At 38.8% G+C, this 12,957-nt stretch overlaps 1 protein-coding gene across 5 annotated transcripts in view; it reads right to left on the minus strand.

Annotated features, from left to right (window-relative positions):
• The window catches only part of ANK3 (ankyrin 3), a 514,823-nt gene that overhangs the window by 236,302 nt on the left and 265,564 nt on the right, over nt 1-12,957 (minus strand). The window lies entirely within an intron of this gene.

Genomic DNA, 12,957 nt, shown 5'->3' on the forward strand with positions numbered 1-12,957 from the left:
TCTGTGACATGTTCCTTTTGTCTAATGCTGTATTAGAGTCATCCTTGTTGACATGTGTAACTGCAGTAGATTTATCACTGCTGCTGCAGGAGATATCATTATGTGATTATAACAGAATCTATCCATTGTGGAGTTGTTAACTGTGCTGTTCCTGGTTTCAGTCTACTATGAACGGTGCTGCCATGCACATTATGGCACCAGTCTTGGTACATACAGGCAAGACACTAAGGTATATACCTAGGATCATAAATGCTGGGTCATTGGGTATGTGCTCATTCAACTTAACTAGTTAATGACAAATTGTTTTCCAAAGTGATGGTACCAATTTACACTTTCTGTAGTTTGTGATGATTGATTGTGAGCTCATAGTCCTTAGAAACTAATCTTTGGGAATATTTTAAGGTTTGGGTTAACAGTGCCATCTGCCAAAGAGGAATTTTAGATTGTGTCTGCCAGTTGCCTAGAGGCACTATCAACCCAAGGTTATTTCTGAAATAAATGCTTGCCTTGAGGGCTTTTTGTTTTTGTTTTAAAGACAAAAACAAAAATAGATAAATTTAGACCTCAAACTGGTATAGATATGAGGGATTCCTTGTGGTTACAAATTCTCAGGGGAGATTTTTTTCTTTCTATCTGGTAACCAACTGAGACAGGCAAGTTTTTGCTCTATTCTTCTATGCGGTGGGTTTATTTCCTGGCCACCTTTTATATTGGGAGCTACACCCTTTGGGGTCCAGCTTATTGCAAAGTTCTCACTAGACTGTCCACCTTGGTCTCCCATGTCCTGTGTCTATGCAGCCAAGTAAAACTGGTCCTTGATTTCATGTCATTTTTCACCTCTAAAGATCCCTTACCTTTGTGCCAGTTCACAGTACTCTTCAAAAGACTTATTTTTATCATTACCCTAACATCTTCACTTTTTTTACAGCTGGAAATACACTTAATCTTTTTTTTTTTTTTAAATTCACCCTGCTACTTGCCCAGTTTGGGCCCTAGCCACGTGACGCCCAGATCCGTCTAAAAACCTCCAGGAGGTAGTAGTCAGCTCGCTGTCTCTAGCTGAATATTCCAGAAGCACTGAACACTATTCAAGAAAGTGCGAGGAGCCACTGAGAGCTCTGAGAAAATTATGACAAGGATGATAGCTGCATATTAATAAGGGTCTATTACAGGTCAGGGACTTTACTGAGCATTATATATATATTATTTTGTATCATTATACATGCTTTATTATTATTTATTTCTTAACAATTCAATCAAGGTAGGAATCGTCATTACAAATGTGAAAAACTGAGTTTCCTAAAAGGTAAGTGACTTGCCCAAGGTCATGCAGTTAATAAGTAGGCAGCAAGAACTGAAACCCATAACTGCTTGATAATAAGCCCAGGCTCTTTCCTCAACAGCAGAGGTTCTGTGGAGCCCTAGGGTTCACAAATCCTGAGGTCAAGAGTAAGGCTGACTATAGCACTAACATATGATTTAGCAATCCCACTCCTGAGCATATATCTGGAGAAAACCATACTTTGAAAAAATACATGCACCCCAATGTTCATTGAAGCACTATTTACAATAGCCAGGACATGGAAGCAACCTAAATGTCCATCAATAGATGAATGGATAAAGAAAATGTGGTACATATGTACAATGGAATATTACTCAGCCATAAAAAAGAATGAAATAATGCCATTTGCAGGAACATGGATGGACCTAGAGATTATCATACTATGTGAAGTCAGAGAGAAAGACAAATATCATATGATATCATCCATATGTGGAATCTAACTAAAAAAACTGATACAAATGAACTTATTTACAAAACAGAAACAGACTCACAGATTTCAAAAACAAATTTATGGTTACCAAAGGGGAAACATGGGTGGGAGGGATAAATTAGGAGCTTGGGATTAACATATACACAGTACCATATATAAAATAATCAACAAGGACCTATTGTTTTGCACAGGGAACTCTACTCAATATTCTGTGATAACCTACATGGGTAAAGAATCTGAAAAAGAATGAATATATGTATATATAAAACTGAATCACTTTGCTGTACACCTAAAACTAACACAACATTGTAAATCAACTATACTCCAAAAAAATTTTTAAAAAAAAGGAAAAAAAAAGGAGTAAGGCCAAGTAAGCAGAGTTCCATATGCCTATTTTCAGTGTCAGCCCAAGTAGATCTACTTTTATCTGGTTTATATATTAATGTTTGATGACATGTTTCATTTGTAAAAATGTTTCTGCCTTTAAACCATAGCATTCAATCAATTCCTATGGCATAGTCTCTAAGGCCCTTGAAAACCTGCCCCCAACACTTCCAGCCAGAATTAAAACACAAATACTGATCTTGAAGGCAATCTAGACAGCTGACCATCCCACAAAGGCTTATGATTTCTCAACAGGCTCCATAATTCCCCGGCACTGTGACATCACCCACGACATCCCTTCAGCAGTCATGTTCACCGCCACCCCTCGCTCCCCTCCCCCACCAAGAGATTCATCCACTCTACCCTAGATCCAGCTCCAATGTCACTGCATCTTTGCTATTTTCCCTGATAAACACCAGACATGACCCTTTCTTTCTCCAGACTCCTAAAGCACTTGGTTCAGCTTAGATGCCAGCTGTCACCTCAAGATGGACTCTATTCTCTTTTAGCGTAAGTCCACGTCCTGCTCAGAGCTGAGTTCTGCGTGACAGACTCTCAGGAAACACTAAATGAAGACATGCTCATCTCTTGCAGAGTCCAGTGCTCTAACTGTTCCTTGAGAAACAAAAACCTACACTAACTTAATTGGGAAGAAAAAAAGTCTATTTCGTATCCTCTCTAGTCTCTTGCTGCCCCTTCATTTCACGAAAGAGTCTAGTGACAGAATTAGAAGTTCCTCCAAAATTGAAGAGAAGATGAAGGAGTGGGTCTGAGTTTATTCTGGTTTCTTCATTCACATTGGGCACATGGCCTGATTTGTAATATGCCTGCTGGGATCACCAATGGAGCAACGTTTTTGTTTTAGGCGTAACTGTCAGAGAGAATCTGCAGGTAAAGTCAGAAAGAGAAAGACAAATACCGTGTGATATCACTTATATGTGGAATCTAAAATATGACACAAATGAACCTATCTACGAAACAGAAACAGACTCACAGACACAAAGATCAGACTTGTGGTTGCCAAGGGGGCGGGAAGTAGGGGAGGGAAGGAGTGGGAGTTTGGGATTAGCAGATGTAAACTATTATATACAGGATGGATAAACAGCAAGGTCCTACTGTATAGCACAGGGAACTATATTCAGTATCCTGTGACAAACCATAATGGAAAAGAATATGAGATCTGAATCGATTTGCTGTACACCAGAAACCAACACAACATGTAAATCAACTATACTTCAATAAAATGAATTTTTTTAAAAAAAGAAAGAATATGCAGGTAAAGTCTGCATTCTGTTGGCCTAATGAATCATAAGGCATTTAAGTGTCTTGTATCTAGTAATATGGTAACGTAACTAACAATCAGTGGGCACTTATAACACACAAGGTATGTTCATTGATTGCCACATATTTATTCTCAGTGGTTTGTGAAGTCTGTGCCATTATCACCCACATTTTACAGATTAGAAAAGTCAGGTTAGGCAACTTTTCCAAAGGGCATTCTTCTAGAAACTGGCAGAGCCAGGATTAGAACTCATGTCCACCTGGTTTTAGAGCTCTGGCCTTAACCCCTAGTATCTAATGCCTTCCTTGGCTAAATGTTCCAGACTTATCAAAGAGCAAAAAGGAACTTAGATTCACTAAGAAAAGAAGGAAAGAAACAGCAACAACATTTATTTAGAGTCACAGGAGAGGCAGGCAAGCACTCGGCTAGACACTGCTGATGGATGAACTTATTTCATGATCCTCAACATTTGATATTTCTGTGCTTTCAATGAGAAGATAGAAGCTCAAGAAGCTGCATAATCTTCCACAGCCACACAGCATTGGAACAAGAATTCAAATTCAGGTCTGTGTGATGTCACATCCAGGGAAGTACAGCTAGAGCGTGGGAACTGTTCTTTTAACCAACCTCCCTCGCTCACCATTCCTTCTGTCCAACAGGACCGATGCCCAAACACAGGAGACCTTTCCCACACCCACCTGCTCCTACAAGCAGTCAATTGTGTTTTTTTCCTCTACCATGTTTATGTCAGTTGTTCTGGATGTTATCATCATGTAACTTAATTAGGTATTATTTAAGCTGTGAAACAGTATATAGAGAAAGAGTATTTTTATGAAAACGCAATTAAATGCTTTGGAAAGACTCATTAGAAAGACGTTCCTAAAAATGTCGCTGCTGAGTCAGATATAGATGACATGACTGGAAAGGAGGATAATACAAATCAGAAAAATTCGGAAAAACTCTGAAGTCAGATTACATTAGCTTCTAGCTTTCCTTTAGAGACAGAGAACCTGAGACTCGCAGAAAAAGTGTGGGGAGTCATGGGAGGACAACCTGGACCCCGGTCAGCGGCTCTGTGCTCAGAGAAGAGTCCTCATCTTCACCTCCCACATTTGGCAAATGGATGTATTGATACATTTATGTGGCTTAAGGTAAAAATCAAATATTCAACAAATATGAACAACTTTATGATTCCTGGCTACTAACCATTTAAAAAAATTAACCCAAGGACTACTGCTATATAAAAAGGCCTTGTAAACAAACTTACGGCTACCAAAGGTGAAAGGGTTGGGGGAGGGATAAATTGGGAGATTGGGATTGACATATACACACTACTATATATAAATTAGATACTAATAAGGACCTGCTGTATAGCACAGGGAACTCTACTCAATACTCTGTAATGGCCTATATGGGAAAAGAATCTAAAAAAGAATGGATATATGTATATGTGTAACTGATTCACTTTGCTGTACAGCAGAAGCTAACAGAACATTGTAAATCAACTACACTGCAATAAAATATTTTAAAAATGACATCTGCTTCCCCAAAATAAGAAGATTTTTTAATCTTAAAAAATAAAAGCCCTTCTATTTGACCATGCTTTCTACTTCTCAAGAAGATTCTAAGACACCTCTAATAAAGCTTCTTCCAATAAAAATCTCCATAAGTAATAACCTGTTATCTAGGTGATCAGATTCAACAGACCACATTGCCTGGTTTCTGATCACACATCAGAAAATATGGCCCAGGAAGAGCACAGTTTTCCAAAACTCTCATGTTGGATGTACTAATATAAATGTGAATGGCAGTACCAGTGTATTTATGCAGGCATACCCAGAAAGTCAATCAATCTGTTTTCTTAAATCCACATGGTTTTCCTCACTGGGAGGTTGTGCTGAAAGCGAAATCCACAAGTCTGGGTCTTGAAGTCATAAATATCTTTACTATTAAAACACATCTTCAAAGTGGATGTTCCATCGTTTATTTCATCACTAGGATTAAGAGTTCATACGCAATAAAGGGTTCAATACCCAGCAGTTAAGGAGTAATGCTTACTCGGCCTCTACCTTAAGGATGCAGTTATGGCTTTCAATGATCTGGAGGCAGCACGTGGAATGAGAATTCACAGAAGAACCTGCAGCAGATGATAAAGCCCGTAGAAGCTCCCTGAGAAAAGCATTTCTGCATCCTGGATACAGGTGGGAAAAGAGGTAAGAGGAAGCAGCAGGACTTCAACAGGGGACTTAATCAGTGGAGACAAGAAGGAGGGAGCAGTGGCCAGAGATTCAGAAATGGAATGGTTGAAAGAATGGTGAATAGACAATCTCTACTGAAAAGGACAGTCCCCTAGGGAGAATAGCCAAGGAAAGGTTCACAGAAGGTTTGGAATGGCAGATAAATCTGACTTAACTTCACCCTAAAGATACCAGGAGAGAATGAGGGTTTTAGAGAGTGAAAAGGAGTCATTAAATCTATATTTTAGCCCAACAAGATGGCAGATTAGAGTGTGGTGGGGGAAATGAAGACAAAAAGATCTGTAGGTCAATGGTTGTCAATCCACCACGCTTCAAGGATCTCCAGGGGAAGATGAAAAAGGAACAGTCAAACCACTTAGGTCCCAGCCAGAGATTCAACTGTCTGAGATGGGACATTTTGATAAACACAACTCAAGTGATTCTAATACACAAATGGAGGTGAGCACCGCTGAATTAGGTTGCTGTAAAAAGATGGCTCTATTGATTTGGAGATTGGGGGGAGGGGACAGCAGACAGAACGGAAAAGAAGGGAGTGCTATGAGAGGCCTTCTGAAGGTCTGCTGACCAACTTTTTTTTTTTTTTCCCCTTTATTATTTATTTATTTATTTATTTATTTTTGCTTTATAACAAATTTAATCAGTTATACATATACATACCAACTTTTAATTTCATGTAAAAGATTAAATTCTCAATGCTGAATTCGTAAATTTTGGCATTCATATTTGCCTCTTGTCCCCTTTTTCTTACTCTTCTGTGGCCCCCCTTTTAAAAGCAAGCTTTTACAGGCAGAAATGAAAGCTATGAGGCTTTTCTTGGCAGCATGAGCAGTAATTTTTGATGGATAAATGCTACAGATTTGCAAATTCTTCTCAATAATCAGGAAGGAGACTTACACAGTGTCGGGGCCTGCTTATCAAGAACCCCAAATCCTCTATGGCATTGCTCCTTAATTAGTGATTTCAGTGTCAGTTACAGTTTTGAAATAGACACGGAGCTGCTTTGTGGAACTTCTCAAAATCCAAACCCAGTGTGTTTACCTGGAATAAAACCATGTTCAATGGAAACAAATCGAGTGACTTGAGAGTCACATTCTTCTGCGTTTCAGGCTTTGAGATTAGATATGGGGTCATGGTGCTTCCAAGCACATGAGGTGGGGAGGGAGTGACAAGGGATGGATTTTTTTCTCACTAGATTAGAGCAGAATCACTGCTTATACCCTGGATGATAACCATTCAGATAGTGCCCATTCAAAGTTTCCAGTGACTTTAGAGCATGATATTATGTGCTGATATTTCATAGGTATTTTACACAGTGATCTAATTTCTGACCAGTTTCAAAAGAATGCAACCAACTGCACAACTTAAAACAACTGTGACTTTCATGCAACAGTCTGCCTCCTGTCAATAAAAACCTCAGACTTTTGGGAGACTGGTTTTTCCTTTTTTCCCCCCAAAGGGGTATTATGTCAGCAAATAGATCCGTTTTAGGTGTGTGTTTGGAGGTGGGGTATAGAGATATTAAACACAGGGAAATTATGTGTGTGTCTTTTGCATGGCAATTATTTGGAAAAACTTGAAACCTTTTATTTAGGGAAGACCCGTGGTTATTAAGATTTCATTCTTTTTTGGGAATTTGCTGGCGGTCCAGTGGTTAGGGCTCTGTGCTTCCACTGCAGGGGGCATGGGTTCGACCCCTGGTCAGGGAACTAAGATCCTGCATGCCACATAGCCAAAAAAAAAAAAAAAAAAAGAAGTTTTCATTCTTTGTTATTTAACTGCTACCTAGTTATTGGGAATAAACCAGCATTTTCCATCCATAAAGCGGGAAGAGGAGGAATACAAGGGGCCGGGGGCTTACCCAGTAAGGAAAATGCTCCTAAAGGCTATCTACATTTGTAATCACCACTATCAAAACCACCCCAAGTGCAAGGGGCTGCCGCCACGGATTCTTTCTGGTCGCTACAAGGCTGCCTTTGTTTGTAGGGATTTTGCTTGGAAGTAACGTCAGTTCATCCCTGAAAATGAGGTCACTGTCCCCTAACACATGTTAGGCATGGTTAGCATCTTTTCACTGGGACCTCTGCCAGGGGGGCCCCTGCTGTTGTACATTTCAAACCTGCCAGGGCGTCTGCACACAGTAGCTCCTCTGAAAGTGAAAGGCAAAACAGCATTCCTACCTTTATCTTTAGGTAGAGGGGAATGGGAATCCTTTAAAAAAATAAATACAGTGCTGGCAGGCTTTTGTTTTTATAAAGGCAGTGTTTTTTTTTGGTTTTTTTTTTACAGATTTACCTTGCCATGCCGATAAATCCACTCTCGTCGAGTCTGTCTATTATGATCTGGTTTACATCAAGAAGAAGACCCAGAATACAGGCCCCTTATGATATATCTTCTCACCCAGAATTCAGAGCCCTAAAAATTCTCCTGGAGACTGATTAGAAATAAAAATAAATACAGAGAGGAAAGATGTTTCTCATAGGGAAAAAAAAAAAAAAGCACGTCAGTTATCGGTGGTGGGCAAGTGGGTATTTCCGATATTTCTCAGTGTCAGGTTGATTCTATTCAGCTGCAGAACAGGATGTATTTGAGTTTGTCTGAAATTTTCTGAGACTACAAGGCAGGATTTAAAGAGCCAGTTTCACCTACCTCCCAAGGGATATAAAACCATACGTGTCAGGGGAGGAGAGTTTTCTATGTCTTAATAACATGAGGGCAATACAGTGATCTTTCGTCCTGATTTGTACTAGCCTGGATCAGAATTTCAAATCATTTGGACTTAAAACTTTCATTTAAATACATTTCCTCACACAGTAGAAGCTGCCAGTTCTTAGTGTGCTGTAGACACAGACTATGTCCTAACACTATTATGTGTTAGGTAGAAACCGTAAATAATGTTAGGAAATTGATAGGGTAGAATGATTTGACTAAATGACAGGTGAGTCCCCACTTTCCCTAAAAGCTCCCTGATACTAAATGATGTGAAAGAGCTCTTAAGCTCATGGTAAATAAATGGTTTATTTCCCCACTGAGCAACAATGGAAAAGCGTGCATGAAAGTGCTATCGTAGCCAGAATAACTCACACAAGTTGTGGAACGAGGTGTAGCTCTTTATCCAAAACATTTTTGAAGTTTTAAACGCAAACCAAACGAACTCTTCATTCCATTCAAGGGCATTTTAGGACAGGGTGAGTCAGTCTTGACTCACATCAGAGGGGAGGTATACCACAGGGATTTGTTACCTTAAGATTCGTAAAATATTTCTCTTTGGTTATTCTGAAACAATAAAGATCCAAATAAATAAGTAAGCCTGGGAAATAGCCACAGATGGAGAAATAATTTCTGCAAAGTCTGTTTTGCAGGTATATTCATCACCAGGCTTGTTTGATATCTCTGCTATGTTTAGACATGTTTCTTGTTATCCCTTGGGACAAAGAAGCACTAGAGAAACGATAACACATTGTTTGGAAAAAAAACAAGTCTATCCGCAGCTCTCTCAGTGCTCAGCAATTCAGAATATAGAAGAGCCCTGGAGAATTTTCTTTTCTTTTCTTTTTTTTTCTATATTCATTCACAAAGATGGAACATTACTATGAGGAAGGTTTAGTCCTTTTGGAAATTTTAATCATCTTATTTCAGGGAATTATTTTCCCCATTGACTTAAAACAAGAATGCAATGGAAGATTGCATAAAATAGTTAGCTGTTCCTGTTGGTTTGTAACATGTCCGTTTTGCAGATGTCAGCCTCTCTAAAATGTATGACCAAATGCCTTTTTCCATTTGTTAGGCAGAAAGTGAGTGCTGAACAAAAAGTATAGAGCCACTCGGGGTCTTAAAATTTCTTATTATCAGTCATCCCTTCCTCCTTTCTTGCTGTGCTTGATCTAGTTCATCTGTCTCAATGATTTCCCATGGGAACCTGTCTTTTAAGAGATTCGTTTTTGCTCTCCCATGAGTGAGGCTGCCTATAAAATACTTGATGCATAATCTGTACTTCATTGTTCACTTTGGGAAGTGGCCGTCTTACACGAGCAGGCTGCACCACCCCGGGAAAGAACAGTTGACATGTACCTCATTGCGCCTTCGTTTACAATTGTGTTACAGCATGAGTGTCGTTTATGTACGTGCCCTTGACTGACCTCAACAATATTTACTAAATCTCAGGACACATAGCCCTGAACTAGTACACTGGTAAGCAAATATTTAATATATGGATGATTAAATCTTAGTCTTAAGAAATAGCTTTCTTTGTATTAACAATAACAACAAAAAAGGTACATTTCTGTTGTTATTTTTTGCACACATCTTGTTTTTTTGCATTAGGTAGAGGTCACCATATCATCTCTACTGTATAAAAAGGAAGCTGAAGCAAAAGCAGGCATGATTTGCTTAATTAGTTAGAAAATTGCTGAAAATAGAATTTAAGATTTCTGGATTTAATGTTCTCCCCATTATCTCATGGTTCAAGAACAAGAATGAATTCGTGCACAGTTTTATGGTTTGAACTATAGGGAAAAGACTTGGCTGAAGATTTTCCTGCCAGACTCCTAAGATGAATGGGACTTCCAAGGTCACCTGGTCCAACCTCTCCATCCCCAACCTCCCATCCACACTGCAACTCTCCCTACACAGCCATCCTGAGGATGCTATCAGGTACAACAATGCATCTCACCAGTGTGACCCCACGCCTCCCAGACAAAGAGGGCTAAAAACAACAGACAACTTTGTATTTTTAGACATCAGATGAAGCTGCTCTATGACCCAGTGGTAAAGTATTATGCAGTTAAAATCTGGGAGTCTGTGGGCACCTTTATTTACAAAACAAATACAAGGTTGTTGCACACCTTGGCTAAACAACAACGATGACAACAAATTGCAGAGTCCCTTAGAAACGCACCTTGTAATACTAAGATATCGCTGCTTACCATTTAGGAAACACAGAGCAGTTACTTCTGGCATCACACATGGTGGATTATATAAAATACATCAAATGTTTGGGATTTTTCCATTTATTTGGTATGTTATGAATCAGAACGAGGATGTCAGGGCTTCATACCTATGGATCCTTATTATGTAGGAGGTATTGGCACAAGTCCTAAAATATTTAATCCAGGGAACTATTCACATTTTAAATATAGCAACTGAAAACAGTGATAAGCAAATATTGGTCTAGGTATCAGGAGAAAAGAGAAAGTATTTACCGAGGAGATGAACATTTTCCCAACAGTTTTTTTTTTTTTTGAGATCAGGAAATAAATAGCTTGGTTTTTAGTGTGGATAGACAATGTTGCAAACATAACTATTTTCTTCCAGTGCATAAATGTACTTTATATGGAGGGGATCAGCCAGGAAATCACAATATGCTGGACTTTGCTTCCTGGTCAGATAATTAGAGGTCTGGGGTTGAAAGCCCAGAGGAACTGAAGGCTGAGGCCCACAATACCAGAGGGAGAGGAGGCGTTAGCTAGTGAGAGGAAGGGTTCTTGAATTTAGCATCCTAAAATGTTGCATGCCAGCTGGTGCAGCTGGAACCTTGCTGGTATATGAAACTATCTGCCTTTTTTCAGGATCCTTGCAGGGAGGATGTTTTATACTGATTCTTTTTAAAACCAATATACTGAAATGCTATTGCTCTTTTCCATTTTAACTTTTCATTTCTACTTGAGTCTATGATCAACAAAGACAGCCAACTAAGTTCTTATATGAATGAATAAAATTTAAAAATAAGGTTAAGTCACTAGTGAAGTCAAAGCTAGCTAGCTGGCTAGATAGATAGATTTGGGATTCTTCAATATTCTTCAAGTGACATTTACATTTTTCCAGGACAAGATTTGTAATTAAAAGACGTAACATCTTTACATTGAATGCAATAAAAGGGAAGAGAGAGAGAAAGCAAGTGGGGCCCGGATGTCCCAAAGATCTTTTTAAAAGTACAATGAAAACACATGGTAAAGACAAAGAAGGATTTCTTTTTTTTTTTTTACTACATAAAGTGAAACATGTAAGAATAGACTTTATTCCAAGTTAAGTACCCAATGGAATGTGTAGTCATAAGTAGTTACAACATGGTAGGAGACTTTGAAATGTCCAGTTATATTATAATCTAACAGCTAAGACATACAACATGGATCCTGGGAAGGTTGGCTCATGTTTAAGGAGCTGCCCTTTATGTAGAAGATAAAGGTACTAAGTCAGGGATAGCATGTCATACGTATTTTTTAAGTGTTTGGAGTGAGGTCTAACCTAATTCATCCCTTCCTATCAGCAAGTCAATATATTTTGATGATTTCACAATTCAGACTCTGGAGCCAAAATGCCTCAGTTCTGAATCTGGCTCTACAATCTACAAACTGTGTGACACTGGATGAGATACTTAAACACACTGTAGCTCAGTTTCCTCATCTATAAAATGAGAATAGCAATAAAATTTAACTTGTAGGGCTGTCGATAAGATTAAGGGAGATAATATATGCAAAGCAGTTAGAAATAGCCTGGCACACAGATGGCCCTCAATTAATGTTACCCACAATTACCATTTAAATTTTTTTTTAAAGTTAAGTTTTTAGCTTGCTTGGCCATGGCTATGACCATGAGAGCCAAGTGAACATAACTGGTCACGAAGGAACTAAACTCATAAATTGACCTGATTTGATCAATGCTTCAGCAACTAAGCTAAGCATACAAACCAGGCCAGAGAATGTCCACAGTGCCTTCTGCCTACAGTAGTGTTTCTCAAACTTGTTTGTCTCTGGGTCCCTTTTCACTCTTAAATATTATTGAGAATCCCAAAGAGCTTCTGACTAATAGGGTTATAACTTATACTACTCCCCATATTAGAAGATAAAACTGAGAAACAAATGTTTACTAATTTTATTTTAAAAGGAAACATTTCTTACCTGGTAACATAAAATATATACCTCATGAAAAGTACCTAGACTTTCCAAAACAAACCAAAAGGTGAGAAGACTGGTAGTGTTTTGCAGTTTTGCAAATCTCTTTAATGTCTGACAATAGAAGACAGATTCTTATATCTACTTCAGCATTCAATCTTTGGCCATGTGTTGTTTTGGTTAAAGTATGCAAAGGAAATCTGGCCTCAAAGAATAATGTAGTTAGAAAAGGAGGGACCTCATAGGTGCTCTTCTGGAAGGGTGCAGGGACACCCAGGGGTTCCTGGACCACACTTTGAGAATGGCTGGTCTATGGCTAAGTTGTCAAAGATTTACTTCATGGTACCAAGGACTACCACCTCCTAAAAGGATAA

This window comes from Mesoplodon bidens (assembly GCF_964165515.1).
Source record: "Mesoplodon bidens genome assembly, chromosome: 1".
Taxonomy (NCBI): domain Eukaryota; kingdom Metazoa; phylum Chordata; class Mammalia; order Artiodactyla; family Ziphiidae; genus Mesoplodon; species Mesoplodon bidens.